The following is a 14,361-nucleotide window of genomic DNA, read 5'->3' as shown; positions in this document are numbered from 1 at the left end:
CCCCAAAACTAAGACCGGGTCTTATATTAATTTTTGCCCCAAAAGACGCATGAGGGCTTATGTTCAGGGAATGTCCTCCTAAAAAATCCTGCTAGGGCTTATTTTCTGGTTAGGTCTTATTTTCGAGGAACCACGGTACCTCCCATCTTACAAAGGACCACACAGATGCAGATTAATGACTTGCCCAGGACCCCGCTGCTTACCCACGCAGCCCACGTCTCCCATATACTCATATATTACCTGTGAATTCTTCACTGTTTGCAGACGAAAACACACAATCTCTCACCTACCTCACGTACATCTCCATTTTGGCTCCAGGGCAGGGCTCTAATATTAAACCTTTGCAAGTGTAAAGGAAAGACACCTTCAAAAGGTACACAGCAAGATGAAGGAGACATAATACTCAACTCCAGCAGCCTCCACGCTGCCCAAAAACAGCCTACTGCACCTGTCCAGAGTCTCAGATAAACTGGGCGGGGAACTATGGGCCTCCCCGATACCCTGTACAACTTGACATTCTCGATTTGTTTCATTCAATTACATTTTTTTATATCAAGTACGTTCTTAAATATTATTTTACCTGTTTTCTTTGAATTCTCACACATTTCTGATTTTTTTCCAAATTAATAAGTAGTATTAAAGTACTTAATAAATACTAATTAAGTACTAAAAAATACATAGTCATACTCCAAAAGGGAACTATTACATTGGCACTTTTGTAGCACAAACGTTATCACAGTCCAGCAAAAGGGCACAGGACTTTGCAGGGACTGCTGGTGGCCACGGCTGGGCCCTGAACTATTACGTATTAGTTAGCTGTTGCTATGTAACAAAATGCACCAAAACTCAACAGTATAAAATCACATGACCATTACCTTCCACAGTTTCTACGAGCAGCTTCCGTGGGTGGTTCTGGCTCAGGGTCTCCGTGAGGTTGCAGTGCAGATGTCAACCAGGGCTGCAACCACCCACCTGAAGGTGATCTGGGGCTGGAGGAGGGTGAATTCCAAGATGAGATGTGAACAGAGCTGGCACTTTGGTGCTGGCTGCTGTCAGGAGGCTTCAGTTCTTTACCACGAAGATCTCTCGATGGGCTGCATAACTGGCTTTATGATGGGACAACTGGCTTCCCCCAGAGCACATGATCCAAGGCACAGGTGGCAATGCCTTCTATGATATACCCTCCAAAATCAATCCATCGTTTCCATGGTAACCCATTGGTCATCATATTGTCCTGGTCAGCCCTCATCAATATGGAGGGAACTGCACAAGGCTGGGACTATCAGGAGGGAAGAATCATCGGGCGCCATCTTGGAGGCTGGCTACTCCATTCAGTTTCCCAGAAAACAATAAGAGAATTGTCAACCCCTGGAGACGTGCTGGAGCCGTGGTGGGAAAAGAAAGGTCCAGGATCAAGTCTAGGGCTTGGGGACTGACTGGATCACCTCATACCAGGATGGCCACCAGCCCAAATTTGAGCATCCAAAGGCACATGGTGAACACAAAGTCCGTCTGAGATAAGGAAGATGTCCAGGATCAAAGGTGAGCCAATCCTATGCGTGGCTGAGGTAGCTAGAGATGCAAAGCAAGAGAACTGCTTGGAGTCAAACAGATGGCAATACTGTCCTTCCAAACAGTCCACTCAGCTTTGGACAAGAGTCCAGGCAGCAGCTCCAGCGAGATAGTCTGGCCCCGTGAGAAACAAGTTGCCTGCAGCAGTGCAGGTCTCCAGGCTGTGAAGGGAATGAGAGAACTAATCAGGGAACAGGACGAGAGATCGGGGGCCAGCATTGAGCACCGCAGCTCCATAAGTGCCTATGTCCCTTCCCCAAAATTCTGGCTGTAAAACCAGGAACAGCAGCACGAACTCCAAAGCCCCTTTCTGGGTGCATCGAAGCTTCTGGCTATCTGTCATGGAAAGCTCTGCTTTTATAAAAAAAAATTTTTTTTGAAAAGAAACACGGTGGCCACCAGCCTGTCCGGGAAGAGAATCCCAGCAGACCCCCAGGCGCATCAAACCAGACGTCTGCCCCCCACCCCAGGAATGATCCAAGACAAGCAAACAGCCTCCCTCACACCAGGGGGCCGCTTCTGATATTTAGGGTGAGACCGTGTTCCAGCCTCTCCTACCTCATAGGAGTCACCCGGCCAGTTTTTACGTTCTTTGCAGAGGAAGCTGTTTCCTATGCAACTTCGCCTTCGGCGAGCTACTGGAGGAGGTGAGTCCAGGTCCCTCCACCACCACAGCCATCTGGAACCGGACCCGGAAGCAGAAGCTCCGGGCAGAGGCGAGCAGAGCCAGGGGCTAACGGGGTAGAACCCAGGAAGCTGCAGGCGCTGAGGTCCTGCCAGCCTGATGAGCATGTCCTTACTAACGTCTTGGTATCAGGGGGGACGTGTCCATCTTAAGCTAATAGAGACTTATTGTTTCTTAAATGAAAAGAATCTGGAGACAGGCAGTGACTGGCATTAATCGAATGGCGTGTTCCCGGAATTCTCTGGGACTTGCCCTCATTTTCGCCAGACGGCCATCGGTGTCTGTGTTCAAAGCAGAGGTAGCCGGAAAGGGACAGTGCCTACGACATCTATCCCTTTCACCAAGAAAGCCAAAACTTTCCTTGGAGGCTCCTAGAAGATTTCCATGTGTGTCTAATTGCCCAGAAACAGGTTATAAGACCAACCTCAGCTTCAAAGAGGCTACGAAAGTAGAAACGGATAAGGGAGGAAGAGGGCAAGAGACATAGGATTGGCCGTCCACCAGGGTCTTCCACGAACCCCTATTGCTCTCTATCATAGGACACACGGCTTTCCCAAAATGACACATTAGTACAACTTCGCCCAGAGTAGATTTTCCAGAACAATAGTTCTTTGAGTTCCTCCACTTTAAAAGAAAAGATGAGGATTTATGGGAGGAAAAGAGATTAATGCCCCCCATTTGCCATGCACAAAGTAAAATCTGCACTAAGTGGCCTTAAGAAACCTTTTGACCCCATGTGGCATCCCATTCCTTCCGTCATTCTTAGAAAAAGAAGGGTGACTTACTTCACCACCACCTTGCGCTCTGTTACAATCCTCACCTTCTCAGGTAGCCATGGGACTGCATTCTAGCTGATGAGATCTAAGGAGGAGACCCCTAGACATTTCGGGGAACGTTTCAGCTTTTCTAACAGAGGCATCTTTCCTCCTTCTCTCCCTTCCCTACTCCCTCTTCCCTGTCTTCCTACCTCCTTTCTTTTTTGAGCCTAGAACATACACATTCGGGGCAGCCCTCAATGTGGTGAGCATGAGGGTTGAGGGTATACACAAGCTGATGACAAAAGGACAGGGGACACCTTGGGGTGCTGGTGAACATGTGGAGTCACAGCCCCAACCCTGGACAGGCTGCATCTGGGTCTTTTGTAATGTGAGAAGAAATGAACTCCTGCTCCATTAATGCTGTGAGTCGACCTTGTCAGAGGCCGACAAGCCCCAACATAATTGGTAGGATTGGCCCAGGACTGCCCAAACTTATTTGGACACAGAACCTCCTTTGCCTGGTAGAGTCTATTCACAACATCCCGCAGAACTTTTGTCCTGCTCAGTGTACTGTAGGAACAACTGGCCAGTAGTATTAGAGAGGACTTAATGGGGGAGGAGGTGGCTTCTCTATAGTGACATTATAAAAACCCAGGTCCTGCTCCTTAGCGGGGGTGCCTGGGAGAAGACAGTGAGTTTTAATGGAATGTTACCATCACTGAAAATAACTCCAGGAAGCATTATGTCAAACGTATTAGTCATCTTTATCTTCGGAACGCAAATATTTTAAATATTATGTCCCACTGTGCAATGTAAAATGTAGTTTTTTAGTACTGATTTGCATTCCTTGGACAGGAGTTATACTTTAAACCATCTTTCACGAACATAATATACCTCCCCAGATGCTTGCTGCCCCTGCTGCCTTCCACCTACACTAATTCAAAACGAGCACCAGCTCTTTATGATTGTATTTCACAAACGAGAGCTCTTCAGTCTGAGAGGTAGGGTGCGGTTGCTGAGAAGAAAATTAGACTAGAGCTAAAGGGCTGTCTCAGAGCCATTCCGTCCAAAAGAGCGGCCAATGGTCACATGTAAAAATTCACTGTTTTCCCATCCACCATCCAAATGCCTGGCTCTGTTCCAAAACTAGTATATCTGCTAGTAACTGGGCCTCATTTCCATGTGGACACTCTCTGGGGGGTGGCGTGGGGGCTCCAGGTCTCCTACACCACACCTGGCTTGCTTCCCTCTGTAAGGTACCTGTGTGACCCCAGAGATTTGATGGCCGGCTCCAGGATGAAGCCTGGGCAACAGGACTTTTCAAACCTCCCAGGTGACCAGCAAGGGCAGCCAGGGCTCAGAGCTGTGCTCTAAAGCCGTGACACTCAACGTGTGAAGGAGCTGGTCTCTCAGAGCGTCAGCGTCACCCAGGGCCCTGTGGGACGTGCAGAACCTCAGGCCCCGCCCACATCAGAAGAGGAAACCAGACCCCGGGGATCGGTAAGCCGTCATAACACCAGTGATGCCAGCCCCATCACCTCTCTTTGCTAATGTCGTTATTCCGATGACTTTCAACAGCCCCTCTACATAGATGACTGCCAGGTTTCCCTTCCCTGGCACGTCATAACACCACGCTTATGCTAGAAGTACATGAAACCACTGTGGCTTACTATGCAGGCTTCCTGTCGGTTCTGACTTTGGGAGCTGTGCATACATTTTGCAGTTGGCAGGTTTTTTCCATCTCCCAGATTCACTAAAAATGTGGCTTGTAGGTTGCTGTTGCTGTCCTTGGAACACGGTGTATTGTCAAGGAGGAGACAACTCACAGTTAAGTTGCCACCATGTTTCTATCAGAAGTAAAAATCACTTTCTTGGACTTTTTAAAAAATTATTTGTGATTTATTCCCTCAGTTTCTTGCTCTTTTTCTTTCTCTGGAACTCCCGTTACTTAGCTATTGGACCTCCTGGAGTGGTCCTCTAATTTTCTTATCCTTTCTCTCCTATTATCCACTTCCTTATCTTTTTCTTTTCCTGGAGATTTCCTCCATTTCATTTTGAGCAGTGAGCTCTGCTTGTGCTTATCCATATCCCCTTGGCATGTACATTTTTGTGTCTCCCACGCTGTCTTCCAACTGCCAACGCCTACAACTGTCAGCTTGGGGACTTATCTATGGCCACCAGATTCCACCATGCTCTTGTGAACAGCTGGCTATAAATGCCAAGGCATTATTCTGCCTTGGGACCAGGTTTCAACTAATGATTCACTATATTGCTTAGAGACACACCAAACTGTATCAGCGGTTTGTTCCTTTTTACCGCCAAGTAATATTCCACTGCATGGACGTACCATAGTTAGTTTCACCATTCACCTGTTGAAGGACACTGGGAGTTGTTTCCCATTTGGGAATATTACATATATAGCTGCTATGAACATTTATACACAGATCTTTGTGGGAATATGAACTTGATTTCTGGGGGACAAAAGCCCCAGAGGGCAGTTGCTGGGTCATGTGGTATTTGCACATTTCATGGGAGTCAAGTTCTTGAAATATCCTCAATGCTGAGGCAGAGGGGTTTGGACCTGTTCACAAACTTTTGGGCAGATGGAATGCAATCAGAGTATTGCTATATGAGAAGTCATAATCTCATGCAAGATGGAGACTACACTGGACATGAAGACACTGAACCGCCACTGTAATCATGAGTAGGACACAGGGTGAGAACCAGAAGGGAGTTGATGGGATAGGCAGGACAAATGGATCCAAGGGGCAAAGTGCTTTGGAATTGTACAAAGTTAATTCCACAGCTGGAAACGGAGAGCCTTGTAAAATATGACCCACTGGACTTCTTCAAGCCCCAGGAGGATATTTGAGAAATGTAAACAAAGCAAAGCAGAAAAGAAACTAGTTGTGCTTACGGTATTTTTAATTAATGTGCCCATTGAAAACGATTCCTATCAACAAAACTATAGCAAAAACGAAAAAACAAAAAAAAACTCCACTTCATTTTTTTTCCTGTCCGCAGCCTCTCATCACGGCTTTTAATAAAATAAAACATGGTGTGCTTCTGTGGGTAAATTATGATTTTCCCCTAATATATTCCAATTCAAACTATTTTCGGAGAGCCCAATCTGAAAATTGCTCCCGTATCTATAAAAAGCATGTGTATTTTGAGAACTAAAAGATGAGAAACAAGAAGGAAAAGATACTTTAAAAAAAAAAATGCTGTAGCCTGTCTGGCTACAGCTTGAGCCAAGAATCTGATGTCCTGACAAAAGCATTGCCTCCAACGGTTTTAGAAAAGGAAGAACCCAGATAAAAATAAGCCTCTAGCAAATGGAGCCTAGACAAGAGCCCATCCCCCTAAAATCTAATAAAAACTAGTGTTATCTCCAATCACATCTTATTTCGGATACCTTAAAGACAAATTATCATTAAATCTTTTAAAAGAATTGTCTCAACTTTATTCCCTATCTCTCTGTAGTTTCTTATTACAATGGTAAAGAGGAGGACGGGGAAGTCGACTGTTTTGTTCTGTTTTGTTTTGGGTAAAGTTGCTTTTCGTGACAAATCCTTAGAGATAGAGAGTAAACCCACCTCTCCCTATTTGGCTGCTCAGGAAAGCCAGTTTCAGTAAAGAAGAAAAACCAACAAGGAAACAGAAAACCTGCAAAGACCCATTTGCACTCAGATGTGTCCAGCTGGAAGGTTAGCACCAATCCTGAAAGTTGATTATAGAAAACAACTATCAACAGCCCAGTCAGAGACTACGGACTCCCGAAGCTGGGCATCGCTTCTCCTGTATTTGTCTTTTCCTCTAATCGCCTCTTTCTCCAGCCTGTCCTGTGTCCTACTACGCAAGGAACGCAGGGTTCCTGTTCCAAGGATGATTCCATGAGACGTTAGACAATGCCTCATTCGTGTCGTGCGGCCAGCCCCAACACTCAGAAGCCACTTCTCATGAGGAGGTGTTATTAGGTGCATTCCCTAGTACCCCAGAGCAGGCAGCGCGGGTTTTTCTGCCATATTAAAGACATCGACATTCCTCTTCCAAGGCTGCCAACGGTGGAAAGATTTTAGGGGCTCGGACACACATCAGAGGCCTTGAACTAGCCTGCAAATCCCAAATGTCCTAGATTCTCCTCCCTGTGAAAAAGTTGATTAGTAACTCTAGCACAGACAAATGTATTCTGTATCTAAAGACCTGTCTACTTGAATTACCATGATAGGTGTTAAGATCCGTAAATATGCATACCTTCCAGCCAAGCAAAGGGGGAAAGCATTAATTCCAAGCTTGAGAATGACTGCATACAGAAAAGCTTTACATCTCTTATCCATTAAACAAGGAAGTGTCTTTAAAACTACTCTTTTGTTCAAAAGCAGATTCTTGAACTTGCTGTGTTTGAACTCGTTTTTTTTAAAAGCGGTATATTGACCAAGCATATTGTCAAGTGTCAGTACAAACATGTGATGGGAGCATATGGAGTAGGGTAGCCAGCCTCCAAGGTGGGCCCCTGCGATGCTCACCTGCTAAAATTCATGCCTTTCCACATATAGTCCACTCCGACACTGGACCAGGGCTGGCCTGGCGTGATCGGCAGAAAACAGCAGAAATGACAATGTGTGACTTCCAAGAGGCATCAAACTTTCTGCCTGGGGCTTTTAGGTCATCCACTCTAGGAAACGCCATCCGCCATGCTGTGGGGAAACCCATGCTGCACGTGAAGGGGGCCCCCGTGCAGAGCAGACGAGTGGAAGCAGATTCCCCCGGCCCCAGTCCAGCCATCAGATTACTGCAGCCTGGTCAACAACTGACTGCCACCTCATGAGACAAGGAGAGGCAGAGTCACCCGGCTAAGCCCTCCCAAATTCCTGAGGCACACAAGCCTGGGGACATAAGAAGTTATGGCCATTGTTTTAAGCCACTACATTTTGGGGGTGATTTGTGACACAGCCACAAATCAGTAGGCGAACACATGCATATATATAGAAAAAACAAACACAGATTACCCAGAAAAGGACTCAGCTCCAACAGAAAAAAAAATGTTTTTCCAAGATGTCAGCCCTCCCAGGAGATTGTTCCGTGGATCAGATAAAATAATCTCCTTAAAGTACCAAAAATTGAAAATGCATACATCAATTAAATTTTTCTTCTTAGAACCACCGTACCTCTTCTCACAACGCTCCTTTTTCTGATCATATTTCGATAAAAGTAATAGAGATGGTTGGTATACCTCTCCAAATGTTTCCATAATTGTCACATGGTTACCAGCAACCCACGTGAGTTAGTTATGGAATGATGTGATATAATTTAATTGACAAAGAAACACGAATCAAGTTGAAACTATGTAGAGCATGACTTCATTTCAACTACAAAAGAAAGCGTAATAACTGAGTGGAGGGAAAATATTGAGCTAAAATTTTAAATGGTCTATCCAATCTTTACATGGGAGAAAGGTTAAACTATTTTTTCTTTGTCCTATGCGTGTACCAGAATGAATATTAAACAGTACATTATAAATAAGTCTATACTGGATATGCCCAACCCTCTGAATGGTTAGGAAACCAATTATTTCTCTGCCTATAAAGAGAGTCCTATGAACCAGACAGCTGCACGGTGCTACATGATCCCAGTGTCGTTATATCTATGTCAAGATGAAATTCGTATCATGTTAGCCAACCTCTCCTCTAGCCACATGTATCAAATTACACTCATGGAATCCAGTGTATGAGAGCTCTCAGATAACTGGAATGATTCAGTTCATGAAATTATATGAGCAAATCCAATATTCAGGAGGCCTCTAAAGAGAACACAGCCTGTCATGTACAATAACATTTACAGCAAAAATTAGGAACTTTCTCCCACTGTAGCAAGGAGTTTCCCAAGCCTTCTGTATTCTGGGTAACTAACCAAAGCATAAAATCTCTACTTTCCTAGCAGTCCTTTCTTCAACCGGACATTTCTCTACCCACAGCCAGAACATCTGATTCCAAAGACCACTCATTTCACAAGGAAATATCCTGTAAAAAATAAGGAAGAAAATTTAGTCAGTGACTACCCCACTTCCTTCTGCTTCTGGATTTTATTTTCGGCACCAAGGAAAAAGAAATGGCATACACTGACATTTTGTTTGGGGAGAGTGAGAGATTCTTCCCAATCCATATAGCTAGTCCAAGGCAGGGCAAGAATTTGAACTTGTGACATCTGACACCACAGCCTACACCCTTTACCACTACTCTATATCCCTGGTCCTTTTTATAAATACAAGCAGCCGCCAAAGACATCTGTTTTCAGAGCCTTTAAAACAAGCTATTTTATTATCTATCCCATGAGTCAGAACAGAGTGAAGTTCCCAGGAAATCTGGGAATCCCATGTGTGGGTGTTTCATATATTATACAGAGTCCCTCAGGCATCATTCCAGAAACCTAACAAAGATGGTGGTGACACTGTCACACGTGAGGAATGTACAAAGAAATCCATCGAAAGGGGCTTTTCCTGACATACAAGACGGTCATTGCAAACCCAAGTGCTTGTCTAATTCAACGACTGCAAGAGATTCTAAAACGCAGAGGGCCTTTTAAGGAAACGTTTGTAGTCAAGGGTTGGGATTCATGGATTGGCATGAAATCACACAGCATGAAGACTAGATTCATTGTCGTTCTAGCCCTTTATATTCCAGTATGTATCACATCATACACATTCTTGATGCGTTTTAAGGTGAGAGACACAGCGTAACCAATTCAAAGTCAGAATCAATTTCTAAAACAAAAGTTACCCTATGGAAATGGATGGCAAATATGTAACTAGGGCAAAGTTAGCAATTTATATCTTGCAATGTGAGCTAACGGCCAGCCGTCTACTGAAAACCCACATGGGTATAGAAGAGTAAACAATAAGTTCAATTGCTTTTGTGCTGGGGACTGGGCAATTCATTACCGGAAGAGTTACAGAAACTCGTCATACAGAGAAAAGAATTGGAATGATTGTAAGGAGTCAAGGTGATTGCTGAGGAATTGTCAAATTATCGAAATGCTGCATGAATGGGGGTGCCTGAGTGAGATCGGCACACCTCAGCATTACATGGGAATGCTGTAACTGCTTGCCAGGGCCAAGCACCTTAGAAGAAGAAGAATGATGATGATAATTTTAAAAACATCATCTTGGGCTTATGTACGTTTCTTGAAAAATCATCACCGGATAATATTGAACTATAATGAAACATTACGGTACATTATTGACCTCTCTGATTTGGGGGTTTTTTGTTGTTTCTCAAGATATCCAGTCTACTATCCAAAAATTTAGTTTAGAATCTATAAAAAGAAAAGGTTACAGCTGAATGTCGAAAGGGCATGAATGCAGTTATCGCATTGTAACGTGATGAATCTGAAGGGTAGACAAGTTGACTGCATTACCGAAGGTCCTACCTTTCTTTGATTCATATCTTTGTTCATTTGTTCAGCAAATGCAAAATAAGCCAGCGACGATGCTGAGCAGTGGTTGTCTTGGCAACCACTTGAATGTCTTGGCATTCAAGTTGTCTTGGTAAAGTCAGTATTAGACCCAGATCTTCTGACTCCTAGTCAAAGATGCACAGAAAAAGATAGCCCTACCTGTGTCCACTAGAATGGGTGACAGTCTGACCCTGGAGACTATCTTATCTTAATACTTAACAGCAATGTCTACGGCCAAAGCGCCATCACCAGAGGTGTCATTACAGAGGCCGAAAGGATTCCGACAGCCATGGGGAAGTCCAGTCATGCCGGAAACACTTAACAATGACGTCTGGAAAAGTGAAAGCTACGAGGTCTGACAATTAAGTTCGCGAACATGGTACAACGATGTTGGTACCTTTTTTGGTATCAGAGGGATTATTCATTATGAATTGGTAAAAACTGGACAAACAGTTCACCAAGTTTACTATTTGGAAGTGCTGAAAAGGCTGCATGAAAAAGTTAGATGACCTGAACTTTTCACCAACAATTCATGGCTCTTGCATCACGACAATGTACCGGCTCACACGGCACTGTCTGTGAGGGAGTTTTTAGCCAGTAAATAAATACCTGTATTGGGACACCCTCCCTACTCACCTGATCTGGCCCCCAAGACGTCTTTCTTTACCCAAAGATAAAGGAAATATTGAAAGGAAGGCATTTTGATGACATTCAGGACATCAAGCATAATACGATGACAGCTCTGACAGCCATTCTGGAAAAAGAGTTCCAAAATTGCTTGGAAGGGTGGACTAGGTGCACAGCTTCCCAACGGGCATACTTTGAAGGTGACTGTAGTGATATTCAGCAATGAGGCATGTTGCACTTTTTGTAGGATGAGTTCTCAAACTTAATTGTCTGACATCATATGCCTCATTTTCTTCAAACAGATAGCATGTGGCATAGTAGTCAATTATAAGACCGTAAAGATGGCTTGAATGAGCCAAAGAAGGTGTGGTAGAGTGTTTCTGTTGCAGTTCTATGTCACTCCTCAGGCACTTTCCTCATCCTTTTTGACTCTGACCTTTGGGAGGACGGGGGTGAATAAGGCAATTAGTGGCAAAAGGAAAGGTGAAAATGGCCAATATTTGGAGAGATCTGCAACGGTCCAAAAACTCTTGTTTCGGTAAAAACTCTTGTTAAAATGTAGCCAAGTTGGCAAAACTGGGAATACGAACAGAAGAGACCTCAAGGCTGACAACAGAGGAAGCACACACAAGAATGCCCTAATCGGAGATATCACTGGACTTACACGCTAAAAGTTACACCAGCACAGACACGCAGACAGCACATACTGCAGAACACACCCGGTGTGCCCCCCGCGCATTCCAGCTGGGGTTCAGGGCATCACGACTCCTTACTGGCATCCATATTCAAGACACGTAGGAAGAAATGAGGCTGAAATATAGACCTCACAATTCCATAGCCCATCGAATACGTGTAATGTTGAGGCATAAATATTTGCTCTTCTCTAACAGAGGTCATTCCTTCATTTGTCTCCAGTTGTTTTCCTTAGCATCCCTTTTCTGGGGGGTCTGTGTTGGTCTAACTGCTTTAGTTTGTAAGCCCCTGATGTGCAGAGATGAGCAACATCTATGAATGGAAACAAGTGTGGGAGTAAAAAAAATAAAATAAAAAATAGGTGGATGGAAATAATAAATGAGACGTCTTGGGGATTTTTTTAAAAGTCATTGAAATTTAAAGACAGAATCTAATCTAAGTTGAACACAGCCACAAAAAGAAAACATGATTCGAAGATTGCATCAAGGAATTCACTGAGAACAGGAAAGGGACGAGTTAAAAATTAGTTTGTGAAGGAAACTTAAGGGGCTCCAAACCCTATCACACTGGAGTTTCAATAGAAGAAGAAGAAAGAAATGAAAACATGGAAAAAATCTTCCAATGAAAAAAATGGAAAAAATCTTCCATGGCCCAGATTGCTCCTGAATCATCCTGGAATACTTCATTGCTCAAGAAATGTCTTGAACTGAATAAACAGGGACTTTGTCAGTGTGATGCTCCATGTTCTTCTGCTCTTTCCTAAATGACTGGCCTCTACATAACTCCTTCGAATTTGCAAAGCTTTCTTCGCTTCCGGTATCTCACTCAGTCCTGTAAGCAGCCTTGTGACGTGGGTATCACCATGCTTATTTCTCACATGAGAAAACTAAAGTTCACAGAGACATGTACAAACTCCCCCACAATCCCACAGCTAGAAAAGAACAGAGCCACCTTGGATGTGAGGCTTTTCGAATATCCCCACAAATTCTTTGATATTTCTCCCTTCCAAAGCTGGAAGCCAGTTCCTCTTCTTTTGAACGTGTGACATGCTTCTAACAAGTAGAATAAGGGTGAAGTGAACGTGTGAGACTTGCAAGATTAAGTGAGAAACAGAACTGTGGCTCCCATCTTGCTCTCTTGGATCATTCAACTGCCATGGGGGAAGTCACCTGCCATGTTTGAAGATGCTCAAGTAGCCCACTGCACAAGTCATTTGGGGAGGATGAGGTGTTCTCTGCAAAGCCAGAGAAGAACAAGGCCTCCTGCCAAAAGCCATGTGAGTGAGCCACCTTGCCATCAGATCCTCCAGCCTCAATTAAGGCTTAAGATGTCACCTAGGGTGACATCTAAATGCTATCTGATGGAGACCTAGGGTCAGAAGGACCCAGCTAAGTTACTCCCAAACCCCTATCCCCAGAAACCATGAGATGAGAAATGTTTCTTGTTTTAAGGTGGTGGGGGTGGGGGTATTTGTTACGAAGCATTAGATAACTAATACACCAGCAAAGAAATTCAGAGATCTTGACCCCAAAGCCTGTGCCCTTTTCTTTCATACCATTTCTTTATTTATAATTTCTTGTGCAAAATCAAAATATTTTGGCCTATCCAACTTACATTTCCTTAACCACCAGCTCAATCTTTGCCAATTAAGTCACCTTTTTCTGTGTCTATTTTCAGTAGTTCTTGCATTCTTGAAACACTGGTCTTCCCTCCAAGATTATAACGGCCATGAAAATAGGAGATAGACCAGTTTTGGTCACCATTGCATCCCCAGAACCAAATTTAGTATTCAGTAGGTAATAAGTACTTGATAAAAACTTCCGGATGAATGACCAAAATACATACGATATAACTGGTCTACCGGTGGAAATTTATTCTTATTTTATGCCTCACCAAGAGGGAACAGATTCTGTATCTAAGAAGGAGAGGGGGTTCTGCTGGAGTTACGATTTCTATTGATCCAAGCTCCCTAGAAGAAGGTTGTTTTATTCTGATGAAGAAAATACTTTGCAGAGCAGAATATGTTATTGTTTTTCAACAAGATGTAAAAATCCCCAGGGCAAAATGAGTATATTTTCCTAATCAAAAGCATCTCTTCTGGTCCTCCATGAGTTCTTCCGCTTCCTGTTCCAGACCAACTGGAGGTTTTGGGCCGCCGGCCTCAGACAGGAGTGGCCAGGCCTGCCGCTGACCTCACCCCACCCCCAGCTGCAGAGAGGAGGGTCAGAAAGACTTGGTTACACACAGCATTTTTTCTGGGCAAGTTATTTGTTCGCACATGAACAGTAAATCAACATGCAGTAGTACTGTGTTGCAATGGCTTTTAACTTTGTGGGAAATGCCTAACCACCCAGATTTTATTTCACAGTCAGGGAAAAAAAAAAAATAATGATAATGTGTGAGGGAAACAAAATGCAGGAAACGTCTAGGAGACATGACTGAAATAAGAAACCCAGGAACAAATAACGTTGCTATAGCCATGTAGCTTTGATCAAAGACCAAACGTTTTTATTGTAACCGCTAAAACGGGATGCGATGTCACGTGTACATTTTTGAGGTGCGATGTCACATGTA

At 43.9% G+C, this 14,361-nt stretch overlaps 1 protein-coding gene across 2 annotated transcripts in view; it reads right to left on the bottom strand.

Annotated features, from left to right (window-relative positions):
• The window catches only part of ANOS1 (anosmin 1), a 515,987-nt gene that overhangs the window by 476,958 nt on the left and 24,668 nt on the right, over positions 1-14,361 (bottom strand). For both annotated transcript variants that reach the window (XM_033107670.1, XM_033107678.1), the window contains exon 2: positions 876-1,733. The gene's annotated coding sequence lies outside the window, so the exon portion shown is untranslated. The remainder of the gene's footprint in view (positions 1-875; positions 1,734-14,361) is intronic.

Source organism: Rhinolophus ferrumequinum, chromosome X (genome assembly GCF_004115265.2).
Source record: "Rhinolophus ferrumequinum isolate MPI-CBG mRhiFer1 chromosome X, mRhiFer1_v1.p, whole genome shotgun sequence".
NCBI lineage: Eukaryota > Metazoa > Chordata > Mammalia > Chiroptera > Rhinolophidae > Rhinolophus > Rhinolophus ferrumequinum.
Note: the sequence above shows the minus strand (reverse complement) of the source record. Positions and strands in the feature narration are given on the sequence as shown.